Source organism: Parasteatoda tepidariorum, chromosome 3 (assembly GCF_982258835.1).
Source record: "Parasteatoda tepidariorum strain Cologne lab strain chromosome 3, Ptep-v5.0, whole genome shotgun sequence".
Taxonomy (NCBI): domain Eukaryota; kingdom Metazoa; phylum Arthropoda; class Arachnida; order Araneae; family Theridiidae; genus Parasteatoda; species Parasteatoda tepidariorum.
The window spans coordinates 100,157,940-100,180,413 of NC_141757.1; the positions used below are offsets into that span (position 1 = coordinate 100,157,940).

Below are 22,474 nucleotides of genomic sequence, written 5' to 3' on the forward strand. Positions count from 1 at the left end.
TTTTCAATTTTTCGCAAAACCGTCCTTATTTTTATTAAATACTAAAACAGAGGAAGATCATTTATATAAAGTTGGGAAGTATACATTTGTAACCAAACTTTACTTTTTTACTTGAAATCATCGATCTTATTCTTTAAGTTGAAAATGACATTATTTTTGCTTAAAAGAATTAGTTTTAGTTTGTTAGTTTTTATTAGTATAGTTTAAAGTTATACGTGGAAATGTAATAGGTAAGAATGCTTAGCTAACCATTCCTTTTTGCAAAAAAAGTCTACCTAATATCGGATCTGTAAATAATGTTTGAGACCCACCACCAGTCCATGGACCAGCTGTTGAAAAGCAATGATCTAGTAGAAGATTCAAAAATTTGTCAAGAAACTATCAGGGAAATAATACTAAGGAACAGGTTGCTGTAAAAATAGAGCTTTTGAAAAGGCGTGGTTTATCACTGTATTACCTCAAACCATTTATATTTACTGCGTTACACTACTTTTCAATGGTTTAAAAAAATTAAAATATACTTTTCTTTTTTTACAATTTTTTGTGTTTGGAACTTCTTAAATTAAAAGAAAAATTCCTTTAAATTATCTTGTATAGTAATTAAGAACATACGTGAAAAAGTTTAAAAAAATAGTTTTAAATTAATAATTTTAGGAAAACCTTTTATCACACATTAAATGTTTCAAAAGCGCTTGCTGTTCTTTTGGTAAAAAAAAAATAATTTCTATCTTCAAGTTTCTTACGAAAATTTCGAATACACAACAATTTGAATTATTTGTAGGTTAAAATAAGAAAAATAGTTGTTTTGTCGCACGAGATATATTTATTTTCCTTCACTTTTTTTGGTTTAATGGAGTTCTAAGTAAAGGAAAATTAAGGGTGTTTATAATATACATATAAGGGTGGTTATACACCGAAGAGCCATTATATTATGACCAGCCTCCATCTATAACAGGGGTTTCCAACTTACATGAGGCCGGGGGCCGCAATTAAAAACAAAAATCAAATGGCGGGCCGCAACTTTATCAAAATTTTATGTAGGACTCTTTTATGTTTGAAGGAACATTAAATATTACTGTCAGATTTTTACCAAGTTGTACAAAACAAAAGTATTGAATTACAAATTAAAATAAGTAGATTTTTAAAAATATTTAATTGTTATAAATAAGATTTTCAAAAATATTAAATAAATAATAAAAATTCGGACTACAATAACTTTGATGTGCACCTATGTATTAAACAACTAATGTGCAACAGATATCTAATTGTTAAGATACCAAACTTTGAAAAGGTTGGTATTAAAACTTACAAAGTAGCACACACAATATTCAATGAGAAAATTGAGGTTTGTCTGCTGCAACCAAAAGAGAATAGTTATTTAAATTAAAAGTTTACAAATGTGTGTGTAAATACTTTCATCCAAAATTAGTGGTTTCAATAAGTTAAATCGGAGAATTTTTTCGAGAAAATTTCTGATACGCACATGCTACATTATATTCACAAAATACGAAAAAAAATAAAACAAAAAAGAGCAACATACGCGATTATTGAATAAATATTTTCTTGGATGCAAAACCTAAGAAATCAATTTATTTGCACCGTTAGTATGTTAAATTTCACAGAAACGAAGAAATTAGGTTTTTATTAACGAGAAAAGTATTGTAAACCCACATAGATTTTTTACGAAGATTGTCCGCAAAAAAGTGACAACTAATATATTTTAGTTTGCGGGCCACAAAAAAAGGCTTCGTGGGTCGGATGCGGCCCCCGGGCTGCCAGTTGGAAACCCATGATCTATAACAATGAGCTCGCCCAGGATTTCATGGTTTCTAGCCCAGGAACAATGTTTTCATGGGGCACATTAGGACCCATAATTCTCATAGAACAATCCCTGACGTCTGTAAGCTGCTTGAACGTAGTTGCAGACCAGGTTCACTCTTTCATGGCAACAGTTTTTCCTGCGGGGGATTGTGTTTACCAACAGGATAATGCATCATGTCATAAGGGATGAATCGTCATGGATTGGTTCGAGGAACATTCCAGTGACTTTCAAGTCATGTCTTGGCTCCCAAATTCACCTGACCTTTATCCAATAGAGCATTTGTGGTCCTACTTGGAAAACCAAATTCGTGCTGTCACGTTACCACCTCGCAATGTGAGGGAATTGCAGGACCAGTTGGTGAGTGCTTGGTACCAGATACCTCAGACTACCTATCAGCACCTTGTGAAATCAATGCCACGGCGGGTGTTAGCAGTTTTGAGGGCTTAAGGTGGTCCTACATGTTATTAGCAGGGTGGTCATAATGTAATGGCTCTTCGGTGTATATAATATATTTATATATAATTAATGTACTTTTTTTTTCCTTTTCAATTTGAATAAAATGAGTATGTTTAAATAAAATTTATAGTCGCAAATTAATATTTAAGCAAGCAAACAAAATGCTATCGAAATCTTGCAAATCACAATTGAAAAAAACAAGTGTGCAAAATATGTTATGCTTAGAGAAATCAGAAAGAAATACGATTATTAAATTTGATTTAGAGTTAAAACTAACAATCTTTCGCATTTTGATATTTTATTCGTTTTTTTTTATGACTAATTATTTAGATCAAGATAGCGTTCTTGTTTTTTCCTCATTTAAATGTAAATTTGCTATCGAAAAGTGTATAAAAGTGTGTAATCTTCCTTTATGATTAGGATTCTAATTTATTTATATGAAGGGCAACCTTTAAAGAATATCGTGTATATTTAAGAAATTTGGGATAGACGATTTTTCTCTTCAAAGTTCTGAACAATATTTATTTAAAATCGAGAAATGTGTAATTGTTAAGCTTAATATTTGTGCAGAAATATCAAAAATGTATATTTTTGTCTTGAATCATTCTATATGCATAGCCTTTAAAAATTTCGTAAATGAGTCTTTTATGTTTATGTAATTATTTTTAATTTTCCAAAAAGAGGAATATGCACTTTATTTAGTTTGTAAATACTGTAAATTCTTAAATGTAACATCGTTATGACAAGAGCGTTTCGTAGGAAAATATTGTTCTTATTTAATATCCCAGCTTTTATGTTTACAACTATGTTTATTTTATTTGGCATATCTTAACTCTTTGTAATACTGGAGAGATAACATAATGTTTTAAGAAAAATTGTTTGTTTAAAATGTTGCAATAAATCTTTTATTGCGTAAAGAGCTGGTTTTTATCAAAACAAATTTGTCTGAAGAATTGAGTTTGTAATTGTGAAATGTGAATTTCAAATAAAACGGCATTGTTTGTGACGTTTAATCTCAAAAGCGTTTTGAAAAGAAATACTTCAGTCACATATAAATATATTACAACATAATATTGTTTTTATTTAAATGCAATTGGATTGTCTAGAAAATCTAATTATCTGGATTAAACATTGTTTCAGCGTTCTTACATCTCATGAATATGACATTGTTAAATTTATTATATTCTGAAAAAGTCTCTCTAAATTATCTTAAGTTTGTGAAATATTAATGGAAGATAAACAAAGTTAAAGAATTTGCATTGTAAGTTATATTGTACTAATTTATTCTTAAGTCCTTTTAAAATTTTTCGTAAGTTGTTCAGGCAATGTATTTTCTTGATAGAAAAAGAGCTGAAAATTATTGATCAGATGAAAACGCTAGGCAAGGGTTTTTTAAATTAAAATTATCTTATTAATAAAGTACTAAGCACTAAAGAATGAAGAGTCTCTTTTGTGCCGGAGTAAAATAAAGTATAAAATACCTTAGTTAAGCTATTTCATTGAAATAATGAAAATCAAATAAAATAGTACTAAGCTATTTTAAGCTTGATAAAATGTATGCATAATATCTAAATATCTGAAAAACAAACGAATAAACATGAGTTGCGAGAGTGATTAAAAATATGATTGAGTAGTTAAAATTAAAAACTGGGTTTAAAAAATTACTACAAACGTAAATATTTTCGTGAATTATTTTAAAACAAAATAGAATGTCTGTTAGAAAGTAATAGGGAAAATATTCCTTTGGAAATTTCAAATTTTAAGATCATAAAAAGGTGATTCTATGGATCCGCATAGACTACAAGTAATTTGAAAATAATTTAGAAATTTCAAATTTTAAGATGATAAAAAGGTGTTTCAATGAATCCGCGTAGACTACAAGTAATTTAAAAATAATTTGGAAATTTAAAATTTTAAGATCATAAAATGGTGATTCTATGGATCCGCATAGACTACAAGTAATTTGATAATAATTTAGAAATTTCACATTTTAAGATGATAAAAAGGTGATTCTATTGATCCGCATAGACTGCAAGTAATTTGAAAATAATTTGGAAATTTCAAGCTTTAAGATGATAAAAAGGTGATTTTATGGATCCGCATAGACTACAAGTAGTTAGAAAATAATTTGGAAATTTCAAATTTTAAGATGATAAAAAGGTGTTTCAATGAGTAATTTAAAAATAATTTAGAAATTTCGAATTTTAAGATGATAAAAAGGTGTTTCAATGAATCCGCGTAGACTACAAGTAATTAAAAAATAATTTGGAAATTTAAAATTTTAAGATGATAAAAAGGTGATTCTATGGATCCGCATAGACTACAAGTAATTTGAAAATAATTTAGAAATTTCACATTTTAAGATGATAAAAAGGTGATTCTATTGATCCGCATAGACTGCAAGTAATTTGAAAATAATTTGGAAATTTCAAGCTTTAAGATGATAAAAAGGTGATTTTATGGATCCGCATAGACTACAAGTAGTTAGAAAATAATTTGGAAATTTCAAATTTTAAGATGATAAAAAGGTGTTTCAATGAGTAATTTAAAAATAATTTAGAAATTTCGAATTTTAAGATGATAAAAAGGTGTTTCAATGAATCCGCATAGACTACAAGCAATTTAAAAATATTTTTTGGAAATTTAAACTCTTAAGATGATAAAACGGTGCTGTTATGGATTAGACTGCAAATATTTTAAAAATAAAGCGATAAAATCGTTAATTCACCAACAAAATTGTGTTATGGCAAAAATATAGACGAATGATTTTTCTAAAGAAAAGAAGAATAAATATTCCTCTAAATCATGAAAAAAAAGTTCAAAAGAAATTTTTCTGAACAAATCCTGTATTTGTAATTCGATAACAGTAATTTCCTTTAGATACGTTGCATAACCAATTAGAATTATATTAAGTCCAGATAATGTAAGCATTAAGCAACAAGAGAGATTATGTAAGGATGAGACAAACTACCATAAAATACAATCTGTATTTCATGGTAATTTGTTCTTTGACGGATCACGTGAAAAAATTATTTCCTCCGCTTTGTGTGAATGAAAGAAATTAAATGATAGCAAGATGCATATTATTATACAACTAGTTTTGCAGAAAATATGCTTTCTCGAAATTGTAACAATACAATACAACAACGTGATAATAACATAATTTTGCTTCGGATTTATCCTTGTATTTCTGCTCTAGTCTAAGCAGTTATCAAAAATTAGACGTAATCTATTAACCCAGAACCAATCAACCCATAAATTAAAATCAACCCTAACCTACAACTTTATTCAAAGACGATAAAACAACATCTACATTTTTCATCTTCTCTAACATTCATTACTCAATTAATCCTATTCAACAAAATGAATCTCGATTCGAATTTGCATTTTATGAAATAATTAAATTTATTTTAATTTTATTTTGATTGTAAATTCGTGTTTGGATTTGAAGTTTTCTATAGGAAAAAATCAATCATAAAAAATCAAATAAAAAATTAATCAATCATAAAAATAAAAAATTGTTATGATCTGTCTTTGGATGAGAATTTTGAAAATTGGCTAATACTTTTGATATTTGGTTAATTTACTGGATAATAATTAAAAGTTTATAAAGGAAAGAAATATATAGGAAGCATAAATTTTACTACCGCTTTAAATATAGAAATAAAATTATATAAATAAAAGTTAAATATATAAATAAAAGTTGGCAGGTATGCGGCATTTTCTGAACCAGACGATGGACATCCAACATCATTTTAAAGTGAGCTCTATTTTTCAGTTGCTAAATTCCGTATAGAAATTAAGTATAATTTTTTTTAGATTATTTAAAGCACTTACAGTGTTAGGAATTTGAGATTTAAAACTGTTAAAATTTTGAAGAATCACCTATATATGGGGAACGAATATACAAAAAAAAAGTTTTTACTAGATAAAAGTTTTGTTTATTTCTAAATATAAAGTACAAATAATATCATTTGGTTAAAAGCTGTCTCTATGGTCCTGAATAAACCACAAAGATCTCTAGTGTTTAAACAAAATAGAACAACCCTTTTTTAAAATAAAAAATCATATCTTTCATTTTCAAAAATGGACATATAGTCTTATCAAAATTACGGGTTGCCATCCATTGACATTTTTAAATGAAAACTTCGTTTGTATGAAATAACGCGTGACGTTGAGATATATTTATTAACTTTCAGTTATAAAATCTCTTTAGAAAAACTCATTTCGGGGATCTTTTCTTAAATGATGCATTCAAGAAACCATTATCGAAAGTGGTTGTATAATTTAGTTTATTTTTTTATCAGAAGACATTCATTTAAAGTGAAAATTCTTACAGGCGATTTTTCACTTCTCCTTTTTTACTTTCAACCGAATTTTATACTAGATTACAAAATCGAAACCAAAAGTAAAAAGGAATTATTTAATTCAGTCTCTTGGGGGGGGATGGAATGAATGAATGATATTAGGAAAACGATCGAATTTATGAATGGAATGTGATAACGATTGTTGAAACAGATCATTTATGTTTCTGCGGTCGCGAAGAAAGAGAAAGAATTTTTAAATGTACAATTAAAAAAAGAAAAAAAGAAACTCACATCTTTAAAATTTTGTTTCATTGCATTAGAATACAGCTCGAATTTTCAAGCATATTATGTGGTAACTATTGTTGTAATAGTAAACGCGCCATATATTGCCGCGCAATGACAATCAACAACAGCTACCAAAAATTCAAAATCGAGATTTTAATGTATTTGGTATTTTTATGTATACCACATATTGCAAATGAAAAAGCTTTTTCAAGAATAAATTCTTTTTAATTTAAATTTTCTGAAAAGTTCTATTTTAGAGTTGATAGTATTACGACAGGGGAACGAAAATAATTGTCATGCATTTTTTGGGTAGACTATATTTGAGGGTGCCTCTTCTTTCTCGCCAAGTTGTGATAACGGTTGATCACCAAGCTGGGTGATGTTGAAACCCAATCGTGATTCTGATTGGTTTAGATTTCAGCGTTAGTTTTAAATGTTCAATGGTATATGTAATTTCAGAGGTCCGTTAGTTCCACGTTAGATACCGGCTGGTAAGGTTACTTTTGCTTCTGATCAATAAGATCGAAGGTATGTGGGCAGTCATAAAAAGGAACTTTAGAAAAAATTGTCACCGCCAATCTGGTGCCACAGACGCCTTTTTCGATTCGTATTTCGTTGAATTTATGTGGCGATGGAGGTACACATGATAAATGTCTATTCCATTCATGATAAATTAAGACAGTATCTAACTGCCATTAGAGAATTCTGTGCACCTAAATCTAAGGATATTCAAGCTTAATGAAGAAGTGAGTTGTTTTTTTCCTTTTCTTTCTGTGCTCACTCCATAAAAATTTGGTTTCGATTCAAAATGCATTTTTATTGGGTGTATTAATTTTGCTTATATTGGGTTCATTGCTGTTTTATAAAGTTTTGGCCGATGTTTTGTTCAAATTTTCCAATGTTTTATTGAAATTACATTATGTTTTGGCAGTTATTCCTGTTACCACGGTGTTCCACGCAAACAGGAATGGCGCCAAACATAAGTCGCCAATTTCACCAAGGGTAATTTCGCCAAGGGTTTTTTTTAATTTAAATTTTCTGAAATTCTATTTTAATGTATTTGATAGTATATTAGGGCAGGGGAAAGAAAATAATTGTCAAGCATTTTTTCTCGGAAACGGTCGTGAAGCACTCAAAATATTATTTTCTTTTTCATTGCAAGGCACTATAGGCTTTTCAAACTTTCACAAGTTGTAAGGGGTGAAATATTTTCAAAGAGAATGGCAGATTTTAACCGGCTGGTACAACTGATGAGCCAGAAGAGCAAGTTTTATCATTCTAAGCGCCGTAAGTAAAAGGTAAGACTTTAGGTTAAGTTAAAAACATGCTAATAGTTTGGTGGTTTTTTAGCGGAAAAATATACGTATTATACATTTATAAATCAACAGATGTTTCTTAATTGATAAAATGCATGTATTATGTTTAATATGTAATTTTTTAATTAGAAAATGCATTCATAAAACAAAACGATTTTTTCACTGAAAAAATGTATTAATACACTCTTTAATAAGTCAGCGAGTGTTTACATTAGTAAATCCTCCAGTAACTTTTAATGTGAAAATATAAATAATACACTGTCATAAATCAACAAATGTTTCTTTAAAGAGATAAAGAGAAAATACATGAAATATACTTTCATAAATCAGTTGTTTTTTTCAAAAAATGCTTAATTACATTCCTAAGTGTTTACTTTTGGTTGTTTTATTAATGAAAAAAATTATCTAAGACACTTTCACAATTTTAATTAAGCAGCGTAAACTAAATTTTTAATACGCACATTCAACGTACTAAACCGTAACACAACAAAATTTAATAAACATAAAGCCAGGAATTAGAAATATATCAACATAAAACAAAAAGTTAGAAGAAAAAAAATTAGAAAAACTAGAAAGTATTTTTTTAAAAGCAAATTTGAATAATTGTACAAATTAAAGCAAAAAAAGAAAAAAAAAGAGAAAAAACAACTTGAAATAAAGCACAAAAAAGTAGTGCAGAATGTCCATTTCTGCATTTTTATCTGTGCTTTATTTTTGCTTTAGTCTCCGTAGCGCAAAGTATACCTTATCCTTCTTTTGAATTTACAAACTATGATAATTTTGATAAAGTAAGGATGCCACTTTCTTTTTAGGCTACTATTTTTACTCCAAGGTACAAAAAAAAAAGAAAAAGAGAAAAAAAAGAGACTTTTGTTATGGTTTTTACAGCATCTTTTAGAACAACTAAAACGCATTAAAAGTTTTAATACTGGTGTTAATTTATGAAAGATAAGTGAAATTTTGTTTCTAAATATCACAAACAGCAAAACGGAACGAAATCTGAAGTCAATCCAATTATTTTTTTCCTCCAAGATTGAAGCCAAGAAGAAACGGCTTTTCAGTGAGAGTTTTTCACAAATCTTTTAAAAAAATTGAAACACATTGAAGCACTTAACATTGATGTTAATCTATTAAAGATCATTGTAGTTTTGTTTTTAAATACCATCAACACGACGTAGGCTTCAGGGTAATTGAAAATATTTTGTACTTAACCCAATTGGCGATTTTGTTCTCCGAGTTTGGTGCCAAAAAATATAAAAAAGTAAAACAAATGTCATGTCAATAATCACACGCTTACACTGTTTGAATATCATTATGATAAACATCATCTTGATATTTATAAGAGGTGTTTAATTTGAAGATTTGAGAAATCTCGAATTTTAAATGGTCACTTCAAAAGCTTACTGGGTATAAAACTAACTTTAGAACATTATGTTTGTGTGACTCGAAATGTTTTCTATGAACCATATAAGCTTTTATTATTATGAGAGTAATTACAATTCAATTTGTGGTTATTATACTGTCATTTGGGAAACGAGTTGAGAGAATTCCTTTAAGGCACATTTTCAAATATTTCAAACAAATGACCGCAATTAAATTAATATGAAGCTCGGCACATTTACATATTCTCTTGAAATAAAATTATCTCCCACCGCAAACTAAATCGTGAACACATCAGATTTAACAGTTATTTCAGCAGTGTTTATCACTTGCTCAGCGAGGTTAGTTTTAATACTATTTAGCATAACATAAATCATCAAAACATAAAACAATTTTTGGATTTCGAAAATATTTATTGCAAAAAATTAACTTTAATACATAAAACACTAATGTATGTACTGTTAAAAGCAATGAAACTTAATTTTTCACATAGGAAAACTCTCAGAAATAAAACTCTCACTCCAGTTTACATTTCTTATACAATAGTGAATGGAAATTTAATAATTGTAGCTTTAGTTACGCTTCATAACTACCCTAGCTGAAATCGGAAGTGTGAGGTAAAAGAATAAGAAAGTTGGGGAAAAAGTTAAGAATACGGAAACATGAGATAAAGGTTGAATGAATAAAAATATTTTATAATCTTAATGATCTTATGACGAATTGCAGAATTTAGAGGGAATCGGGAGACAATGTTAATTTAGGAACATAGACTATAGAAAATGTGACAACAGCAATAAGCTTCCTTTGTCAATTTTTTTTTCCATGAATGCTTTATTTAATTTCCCGAGAGAAAAAAAAATTAGTTCTCTACACACAACTGACATTCTTAAAAGTACATTTTTAGAATGTCACTTGATACCATCATGCACCAAGTACTTCAGTTAAATTGCATTTCAACTTTTCTACTCATAGCTACACATAACGTGTTCTTAAACCCTACATATTCCAAGATATTTTAAAAAAAGTACGAATTTCTAGTGCTTGCAAATTTTGCCACGATAAACTGTATTGATGGCGCTGGCATTGAAACACAAATAAGTACAAACAGTAGTTTCGTATACTAACGTGTTACTAAATTTTTCAGTTAAGTCCCACTTTGAATTTTTTGCACACATGGCGCCATACAAGGGCGCCGGCAGAATAATATAAAAGGGGGTACAACCCTCTTACAAACTACCCCCCCCCCCAAAAAAAAAAATTAAAATATTCTGTTATTACATTTTTGTTTTGTTATTGCATATACTTCCATCTGTTATTTTTCAAGATACATTTCTTCATTGTTAACAAGATATTTTAAAAAAAGTACGAATTTCTAGTGCTTGTAAATTTTGCCACGATAAACTGTATTGATGGCGCTGGCATTGAAACACAAATAAGTACTAACAGTAGTTTCGTATACTAACGTGTTACTAAATTTTTCAGTTAAGTCCCACTTTGAATTTTTTGCGCACACATGGCGCCATACAAGGGCGCCGGCAGAATAATATAAAAGGGGGTACAACCCTCTTACAAACTACCCCCCCCTCAAAAAAAAAAATTAAAATATTCTGTTATTACATTTTGTTTTGTTATTGCATATACTTCCATCTGTTATTTTTCAAGATACATTTCTTCATTGTTAACAAGATATTTTAAAAAAAGTACGAATTTCTAGTGCTTGTAAATTTTGCCACGATAAACTGTATTGACGGCGCTGGCATTGAAACACAAATGACTAAAAACAGTGGTTTCGTATACTAACGTATTTGTGCACGCTTAATATTGATATTTATTGTGTTGATGAAGTTTTACAGTTGTGAGAAGTCAGTTCGTGTTATACACCTTTGTTAAACTGAATAACTAATAGAAAATGTAATATTATTTATATTTTATTAAAGGAAATTTAAAAATATAGCTTAGATATCTGCCAAGTTCGTGCATGCTCAGTGTGCATAAGAAAATAATTAAAGATGACTCAGAATTCATTGAAAAAGTTATAAACAGATTTGGACAGCAAACAAGACGATTACAATTCCTGTTTGATTAAACAATTTTTTAATTGTTATGTATCAATAATTACTTAATTATTTATTTTTGAATAAAAATATTTTTAATAAAAAAACATTTTATAACAAAATTGCTTTTCTGTATCTCTTTAATTTTTTTATTTATTTTTTTATAAAAAAAGCCAGGGGGTGCACCCTGCTGCCGGCGCCCTTGGGGCCATAACATGGTCTTTAACTCTAAATACCCTGCTGTTTCAGAAAGTCAATTGATATCATCCACTTCGATCTTCAGCTAAGTCTCAATCCAACATTTCTACACATAGCTGACCATAACATGTTGCTAACTCTAAAAATCCCGTCTTTTTAGAATCTCTTGAAACCATCATCCAGTTAGTTATTCAGTTAAGTTCATATCAGTTTTTCGTAGCAATATTAAGAGCGAAAGATACCGGTTTTATAAAACGAATTTATTTACAAACAGAATACGGAATCAATTAGTGTAATTGTCGCATGATCTAATTAATGCAGTTCTAGATTTTATTGTTCGCACTAGTGATTTTTTTTCGGCGGTGTTTTTTAAAAATTAAACATCGTGTAACATTAAACATCGCCAAATTTAATATCCTGAAGTCCAAAAATGGCGGTGAATATCTTGACTTAGCATAAAAGTGTAGCTCAGAAAGCTTTATTAGCGAGTGCAAACAAACCGTGGTGGTTTTAGCCTGAAAGACAGAAGAGAGTGAATATACTGGCCCCATATTAGCTCGCAAAGTCAATAATCCCTCTTTCCCCTGGCCTTTTCCTCGCCTACTCCATGATATTATGAAAATTTTCCTCTCTCTTTCAAAGTTTTCCCCTACAAATGAAATGAAAATGAATGGGCGCCCTGTTACCAAAGCATTATTTTAGTTTTCTACACTTTAAGCGAAAGGGAATCTTCAAGCAAATTCACCATAAGCTCCAGAATCTAAAAAGGGGAAAATGGTTTGAAGGCTGCTTGAAAATTCAAGAAAAAGAAAAATATGTTAAAATGTAATGGCGGAAGGGTCATTTTTTTCATTTTTCTTAACAAAAAATAATGCCCTGGAATATGTTTCTTGGATGAAACTTCTCCCTCCCCCCCCCCTCCTCAACCTGCAAAAGACAATATTTCCAATACAAAAACTTTTCCTTTCATTTACAGATTGCATTTTCTTAGATGATTTTTTTTTAAAAATCTTGAGGAAAGAAAGAAAATAGGAAATGATAGGCTGAAAACTAAATTTTTTTTTTCTGACGTAATTTAAATCGATGTTGTGGGTGATTAGGTATTATGAAATTACTGCAAAATTTATAATCATCTAATTTCGAATGGCACGACAAATATACCCAATTTTTTTCACCTGTTTTCTGAAGTCGAATCTTTTTAATTGATGGATCGATCTACTTTTAGAAATTGTAAAAAAGATGAAAGACAATATTGAAATATTTTAATTTCTATAATTTTTTTTTAACTTTAAATTTATTTTTTTGTAATTAAATCATATTAACTGATGGATCTACTTAAAGAAGTTATAAAAAGGTGAAAAAAAATCGATAATTCAAAATTTTTTTTAAAAAAACTTTCATAATTATATTTTTGTAATTTCGATTTTTTTTTTTTTGAAGTTGGATCTTTTTTAATTGTTTGATCTACTTCTAGAAATTTTACCCAAGGTAAAGGGCATATCTTACCAAAACACTAAATTAATTTTCTTAATAGTTATTTTTGTAATTTTTAAAATTCATTTTTTGAAGTTGACTCTTTTTTCTTTAGATCAGCAGCAGTTGCAAATTTTAAACTTTTGACTGGGCATGGTTTGCCTGCTTAGTTGCTCCGTTTTAAATTTATAGAGTTTACCTTGAGTAGTTTATGCGACTTAGGACAAGTTTTCGGCAGATCACCTGAACAATTGAGAAGAACTCAGAAATAGTAAAGAACTGCTAAAAAATATTCTATTCGTGAGCTAATGGCGATGTTTGACAGGCTCAAAGTTTGACATTTGTCAACAGCATCAACAGTCGATTTTTTTAATAGTCTGATCCAGTTTTGGAAATTTTGTAAAGGATAAAAAATATATCTCATCAAAATATTTAAATTTTTAAAATTTTATAATTAATTTTGTAATTATAAACTAATTTTCTAAGTGGAATCTTTTATAATTGATGGATCCACTTTTAGATATCGTATGAAGGGATCATACAAACACTTTATCTCTCTTTATTTGTAGTTACCTTTCGAAGTCAAACTTTTTTCATTTGATTGATCCATTTCGATTTGATCCATTGACATTTTATTATTTTAATTTTTGTAAATAATTTTGTAATTTTAAACTGATTTTTTTTGTAGTGACGTACTTTAAATATATTTATTCTTTTTCAGAAATTGTACAGAAGATAAAGGACATCTCTCATCCAAGCAATTTATTTTCCTTTTTAAAATTATTTTTGTAACTTTAAATTCATCTTTTGTGAAGGAATTTTTTAACATATCTCTTCCCAGGTTAAAGAATATCTCTCATTTCAACATTGAATATTTTTACATTAAATTTCCTATTTTCTTTGTTATCTTAAATTTATCTTTTAAAGTCGAATTCTTTAATTCATTCATAAATTTTTAGAAATATTATAGAAAATAAAAGAAAAACATCTCGTATTCCATATTTCTTTCTTTCAATTTTTATGACTGTTCTTGAAATTAAATATTTTCAGGAAAAAAAAATGAACTCCTAGCTTTTTTTCGATACAGAAAAAAATATCCAGACTTCTAATACCCACTAGGTCGAATAAACACGTTTTATTTCTGCAATCGTGCAAACGGTTTTCTTTTATGATGAACGAAAGATATTTTTAGAAAATTAATATGTGCAAAATATTTATTTTTGTGTACGCTCAACATAAATCACTTTCATACGCTTTATATAAAGCTATTTCAATCATTATATATTTATTTTAAATTTCATATATTTTCTCTATATTAATTTTATATGCAATCGTTATTAACTAAAATTTGCAAAACATACCTTTCCTGTATAATCGGTCTAAAAATGGCCGTTTTAAAATATGGGATGTTGTTTACAAGGCATTCATGGACGAGTGATAAGCATACAAGAATTCGAACAGGGTAGACAGGAAACTCTTTTTATTTACACATTACGGTTAAAAAAGCAAACAAACAAGCATCGCTTTAAAAATTCGAAATTTTAAAGGGAACATCTTATAGGTAATCCCTCTCCCGTTTGTTACAAGGGATAATTCAATAATTATAATAGGCTTGAATACTTAATGAGAAGTTTCCCATAGGTCTTCATGTTTTTCTAAGGAAAAAAAACTTATTGTGATTATTATTGCATTTTATGATCTAAAACTAAAACTAAAATTCCGGATGTGAATATCTAACATTGGATTTGAATATCAACAGGCTTTGTTATGATTAACGAATTAAAAAAGTGATTTTAGACAAAGAGATAGCTCAAATTTTGTTAAAGCTTTTAATTTTTTTTTTAAATTTTCATGTTAAGTTCTTTTTTAGTTTCGTGATAATAAATGGTGTAACGAAAAGTGTAGATATAAGTATTATAAAAGATAAAAACATTTATTTTTCCTGTTTTATTTATACTAAATCATAAATTTTCATAAAATAACATATATTTTGAATACTATGCCACTAAGGAATTGAGCACAATGTTTCTGAAAAAAAAACTCAGAAAATAATTCCCTCATTTTTATTCTTCTCTGCATGTATGCAATTGCATTACGCATAAATTTGATTTTATGTATTTTGAATATGAGTATTGAAAAGCTGAAGAGAAAAGAAGAAAGAAAGAACAATAAAAACGATAACAGACATCAATAAAACGTGACGCTTTTCTAAATAAGATTTAATTGATATTTATTCATGAAATACTCGAGAAATTAAAAGAAAAACTGTAAGGAAATTATATCTATAACTGAATAAAATAAAATAATAAATATTAATGAAATATAGTTAATTTTATAAGCATGCTCTCACTTGTTGAGGAAGAAGGTTTTGTAAAAAGGATGTATATTAATTATATCTGGTACCTTTTTAATTTAATTATTCTGAAATAATTCAATTAATAGCATTCAAAAAATGCAAACATCTGTATCGTTTTTAAGAATTGTTCGCGATGAAATTTCTTTCAGTTTCGATTTCTATTGCATTATTCGCCTTAAATAAAAAACTCGAATATATTTTATATATTTTAGAAAAATGATAATAAACTCATTAATTATTGTGTTTTTATTTTCGGATTTCTATGAACTAGGTAGGTATATACCATGCATTTTTCCGTGCTCAAGTGCTATTTTGCAATAAAAATTGCTATTTAGCAATATTTTGCAATATAAAATTGAATTCTTCGTAAGGATGTAAAAATTCGAAATATTACAATTACGACTGTAATTAAGTAAAATTATGTATATATTAAAAAAAAACAATTAGTAGGTATTATTACTTTTTGTTTTTTCATGACATTACCTTTGGATTAATCAAATTTTGCAATTCAATAGGCTTAAAAATTTCTCAAGAAGATATTGCAATTAGAACAAAAAGTAAAATAAATATTAAGGGCCGAAACTTTTGACAAACCATACCGCTAAACAGTCGGAACTCCATTTCTCAGATTTCAGATTCTCCCTGTATTTTGAGGGTCAGGAATCTAAACCTGGTAAAAAAAGTTGTTTATTCGGAGAACACACGTTTTTGAGTCTGATTTAAAAACTTAAAATATCGTCAAAGCTGGTTAATTAGCATAATTAAGGTAAGGTCTTCGAATTATACTGAGTGTTCATACAGGTAAATCCGATAATTAGGTAAAACGGTATTTAAGCTTTTTTCTTCTTTTTTTGCGCATTGTGTTTTAAAAATTATTCATGAAGCCATCAATGTAAATTGTAACGACCTGTAACCTTTATTAAATATGCAATTCCAATTTTTGGAAAATGATTGTTTAAGGTAAAAATATCTATAATTTAATCTAAATGGGAAAATATCTTTCGTCTTCTTCCTTTTTCCTTCAATTGGATGGTGTACCCGTAGTGTATTTCTAAAATTTGCAATTTAAAGTAGTAAGGAAGTTAAAAATAATTTTTCTTTTATCTTTAATGAAAGTCTTTTTCGGTAATAAAATGACGTTAAAAAGAATCATTGCAAACTCGGAATAAAATTCGAAAGATGGTTTAATAGAACATCTTTTTCGATAAAGCAATAATTTTCTTTTCATCAGAGTTGTTTGTTCTTCGTTAATTAAATTCGTTCTAGATAGGTTCTTTTGAATTATATATAAAAAAAAATGAGTATTGATATGCGTGTGTAAAGAGAATGAAACTTTCATTTCTAATTCCTTTTTTAAAAATAAATGAAATCGTTGTCAATTATCGACGCAAAACTCCCTAAATTTTTGAAATACTAAAACAAAGGTAATAAGACATGGATAACAAGCATCAATCAAAAATCATAAAACGTCTGTTAAACTTTCAACATTTAACATTTGACTTATTAATGCTCTGAAATTGCCCAATACGACAGGAAGTATTTAAGGAAATTTTTTTAAATAGATTTATTTAGTCTGAAATACGCGAAATCCATTGTATATATCGAAAAACAACAATTTGCAAATATCGACAATTTGCGAATTTTTGAAAAATATTTGAAATGAAGGATTCTTTTAAAACTGGAGAGATAATAAAATGTGGACATCATATTATTCGAAACTACCAATTTATGAAAAAAAAATATTTAAAAATATTTTAAAAATCTTATTTATTGCAAGCCACGCAAATTCCAGTGTATGAAACAAACAACAATTAAAAAAACAAGATATTGATCGTTTAAAAAAAATTCTTGAAAAAATGGGATTTCCTGAAGGTTGATTTATAATTGAAATATGGATTCCATATGTTTTTTTTTAAATAAGAATACACGACAAGAGGTATTTAAGGAAATTTTTAAATGGTTTTTTTTTATGTGTAAAACACGTAATTTTTTAGAAAATTAGGATTCTTGGTTTCATCTTAAAATGTGGGTATCTTATTCTCTGAAAATACCCTTGTATGACTGAAAATAATTATAGAGTATTTAAAAAAATTGTATGTTATTGTCCAAAACATGCAAAAAAATATGAGCACAAATCGAACAAATGTTAGAAAGAACATTTTTCGATTTAAAAAAAAAAAAGAATTGGAAAAGTGAGTTTCTTGTAACTTGATTCATATTGAAATATTAGCGTGATACTCTCTTAAAATACCTATATAAGGCTAAAAAAATATTTTAGAATATTTTTAAAATTGTTTTTATTTTATCTTAACTCTCAAGTTCAAGTGCATAATTCGAATAAAATTAGAACAGATGTTTTGAAAAATTTGTGAAATGTTTTGAAAAGCGCGATTCCTTTAAAACTGGTTTCAAATTAAAATATGAGCTTCATATTCTCTGAAAATATACATATAACAAAAAACCTTTTAAAGCAAACATTACTTTAATTACATTGAAATACTTTAATTAAGTTTTGTCCAGTTGGTATGATGAGTAGATTTTTCGTTGTTTATGACTTGGGCCAGGGTTCAATTCCTTGTCGTGCCTGATCAAATGACAATTTCTTCTATTTTGTATTAGTGTTGTAGTTTCCCCGATGGTTTCAGTGCTGTAAAAGTTCAGGCACAATTGGGCGGTTTGGAAGCGCGCTGCTTAGTTCGGGTGATTGTTAGGATCTTCTACTTTTCTATCTAAATCGCGGTAGTGTGCATCTATTGGTATTGTCTTCTGGTTATCATCAAGCGTAAATCTTAGACTATCGCCAACAGACCATTATTGGGATATTCACTTACAAAAATAGACAAGAATTAGTACATTTGTATGTATTTAAATTAGTTCTATTTTAAGAAACGAAATAAGTGCTTCTTTACGCATTCTATTCGAAAAGTGGAAAAAATTTGTGCTTTTTTTCAAACGACTTTGCGTATGGCCCGTCATTTTTTTTTATGAATTCACATTTTTCTTGAAATAGATAAGTGTCGGCAAATTTATAAATTCTTCAAGAAACCTCCTACTACCAGACTGCTGGCCAATTTTCATCTGAATCAATTTTCAAGAGGCCATGGGGTGTTTGGCGAATATTAAAACAAACTCTTCAACAAATCAGACAAATGCAAATACTGTAATGAAAAACAAGACATTCTTCATCTGGTCAGAGACTGTAACAGATTCCAAGAACTCCGTGGCAACCATTTTGACAATATTAACACCGAACATCAAATCTATGCTATATTAGCCTGCAGGAACGTTACTAAGAACATTAATCAAACTTTTATCAAAGAAGTGCTGGCCCAGATTGACACCAACTAAAATTTTTCTCATTTGCTTCTCGAAGCTGTCCCTGTTTTAACTTACTCTTTTTACCTTAACAATGTTTTAAAATTGTACTTTTACTTCTCGTTATATGCACTACCTCTTTTAACCCGACTAAGTGATTTTAGCTTTCAACATTTACTCATTACTTCATTTTAAGCCACTTTAAACTACTCTTAGGGTCTTAACAACTTTTATAGTTTCAGCGCAGACTTTTAAACTTTATCTTTTATTATTTACCCCTACGCTTTTAATCTTTTTAATTCTTTTAACCACGCTTTAGGCCATCTTAATATGTTTGGTTTTAAAGATTTTATTTCTATCTTAAGGTCTACTCTAATTTTAAATTTTAATTCTTTTTTGACAGTATTTGGTCTTTTAAATTTTAACACCTTTTATAGCTTCTGCTACCTAATAATTGTTTTACCTTTTCCTAAATTTTATCTTTCGACTGTTCGATTTTTAATCTATTGTTGTTTTTTCAATATTCATTGCTTCATTATCTCAATCCTCTAGTTCATATATCATCTAGTTGCACTAGTGTATTCGTGGTTTTTATGTTTTAGTATTATAAGGGCCTTTGATGTTACCACCAGTTACTACCAGTTCTAACACTAATATTTTGTAAATTTTGAAAATGGTATACTGTAAGCCCACGAGATGTTGCCATACCTTGTAATTTCAAACTTGATTTTAAATAAATGACACGGAAGAGCCTCGACGTGCCGCTCGACCGCGACCTGTGCCTCCTCTCTTGGGGGAGGGGGGGGGGCTGTAATTGCAACTCTATACCGTAAATAGAAATTTTCATTCAAAACTGATTCTTGACATTATTGCTGAATAGGTAGTTAACAACTTAACAATGTTCCGAAAATTCTACTGTATAATAGCAAAATACACATAGCAAACTTGTTGTTGAATTATAAATCAGAATGTTTAACCCTCATAAAACTTTTCTGTTCAATTTAAAAATATGGCTTACCATTAAATGGCCATAATTCCTTTAATTTTAAATGACAAATTAGCAATAGGTGTAAAAAATATCGCATTTTTAAAGTTATTTTAACTGAGCATGACGAGTCTACGGAATAAAAGCCTATTTATTTATCATCTTTGAAATCATCATTACACCAAATAATATATTTACTTAATTTTTTTTGGATATCTAAGTATATTACAAAAAGAAACTATGAAGCATATTCTTTCGTATTCTTCCTTTGTCAAAGAAACCCATATCTTTAGATAGTTTGGAAAAACAAATGATAGATGACAACAGCTTTTGTGGAAACACTATCACCTTTCAGAGTTGCAGAATCTGTCAAAAAATTTCACTCCAAAAATAATTTTGATGGAATCTCTAGCTGTTACATGTCAAGAAGGAGGGGGCATCCCCCCTTTAACCATTAATGTGTCCCCTTCTTTCAGTCCTGGTCATAAATCGGCGAATTCTTCCTAAAGGTAAAGACCTAATCCTCCCGATTAACGGTGGCATAAAAATAAGGTTCGCTTAATTGGTCTGGAATCCTAATTTATATCATTCCGTGACCAGGAATGCAAATTTATGGGAGATGGGGAACGACCTTAATCGTGGAAAAGAAAGATTAAGGCAGTATAAGTACTTCGGAAGGACGCTTCTGATAGAGGGTATGTGTTTCAGAATTTTAGATTATGCCCCGTCCTTGTTTAGAAGGGGATGGGTATTGCAGCCTGTGCGAGTTTTATAGATCGGGATGGGGGCTTTTTATTATGGCTGACTTATGTGTTATTAATTGGAGAGTGCTTGGGAAATGACTACATTGGGAATTGGAATTTATGGGAAGAAAATGGCTTATTAAAAGGTTGCATTGAAATATTCATTCTTTTTAATACTGCAGCAGTCACAATTTAGCAACTTCATTTATTTCTAAAATCATTAGGGATATTTCGCAATTTTACGTTAGCTTGCGTATGCTGCCGTGCGTAAAATTCGAAGCAACTGGGCATCGTCGCGTTTATTTTAGATTTTATGTATCTTTATGTTAAGTTAGCATAGTTAACATTACAATGACAAAGCTAGAAGCAAGCTGTACATTGCTGTTAAATTATGTTTTCTATTTTAGCCTGCTTTTGAACTAAAAACGTGGACATGGAATGCCAATTTGAAGAAATGTATGGATGAAATCTAGAAATGAATAATGTAATATTACAACAATCGGTTGATTCAATAAAAAAAATATTGGTTTTTGTTTAACATTATATTTTGATTTTACATTTTACATTAGAAGAATTTAACTTCATTAACTTTTTTCGTTCGCTTATAAGTACAGAATTTGTCTAATTTCATTTTGAAGACAAAATATATTTTGCTTTTTCCCTTTAAATTGCTTGAAGCAAGAAACCTTACTCGGGTACAAAAGTACCAATACCTGTAGCGTTTGAATTATTATTATTAAAATCAATTTTATATCAATTTTAAAATCTAATAATTACAGAGTTGGTTGAGCATAAGAAATACAAATAGTATTTGCAATATAGAATTACTGTTCTCAAAATTTTAGCGTAGTTTATTTACATCAAAAATGTATTACACTGAAATTATAATTTTAAATTGTGAAAAAGTCGTCACAAAAAAATGAAAGAAATAGTTTACCTTCTATTATTTAGAAAGGTGGTAATCGAAACAAGTTTCTAAACATTACATTGTGAATATTTTTTATTTATTTAGGGAGATTTTGAAAATGTAAGGGGAGAAGAAATTTCAAAAATACAAGCCTTCCAGCAGAAAAAATACTCAGGGCATCTAAAAGCGGCGAACCTTTGTGGCTAAGATTGGTGCTTCCGAGCCTTAGTCAAATAGAGAAACTTTTTGAGAACTTCATTACCAAGAAACTTCGTGATTATGGTCTTGAAATATCAATTTGCTTCGATGAATTCATATTTTCTTCCTCAAAACACATATGCAAGAGCCCTTACCAGCTCGTTAGGATTTCATTTCCAAATCACTACTACAATTCTTAGTAGTTTATGCTATCTTCTAAAAATCTGATCATCTAGTTTTTTTTATCATCCTATATACTTAGGGTGGTGGAAATTGAATACTAATTTGCGTTGCAAAATTACACCATTTTTACTTGCTAGTTTGAAGATAACATTGATTTTTTTAAGAATCACGTGACTTGAATAGAAATCCAATTTTCAAATTTCACAGGCAACAAAAAATACTCTGAATAAATAGTAATTGGAAAAAAAGGACTTTTTTGACTACAATTTAAGGATAATCATTAGTCAGATACACAATGATTTAAATATATCAGAGAGAAAAAAGAATATTAATTTGTATTAAACATTAAAAAAATAAATCAGTGTGACACATATTCGGCAAGCATGGGAGTAACAACAATTATATAGACATGTATATCAGTTGGATAATAAAGTAGTACAGGTGTACAGTGCGCAAAAATAGCTGTTCACCCTGAATAACTTTTGATCTAATGATA

General features: G+C 28.7%; 1 long non-coding RNA gene across 1 annotated transcript; it reads left to right on the forward strand.

The window, feature by feature from the left end:
* Positions 1–3,382: 3,382 nt before the first annotated feature.
* Positions 3,383–21,220, forward strand: LOC147814112 (uncharacterized). The gene is made up of 3 exons (XR_015432292.1): positions 3,383–3,539; positions 8,033–8,168; positions 21,098–21,220. It is a non-coding gene; the product is annotated as an uncharacterized LOC147814112 (long non-coding RNA).
* Positions 21,221–22,474: the final 1,254 nt, after the last annotated feature.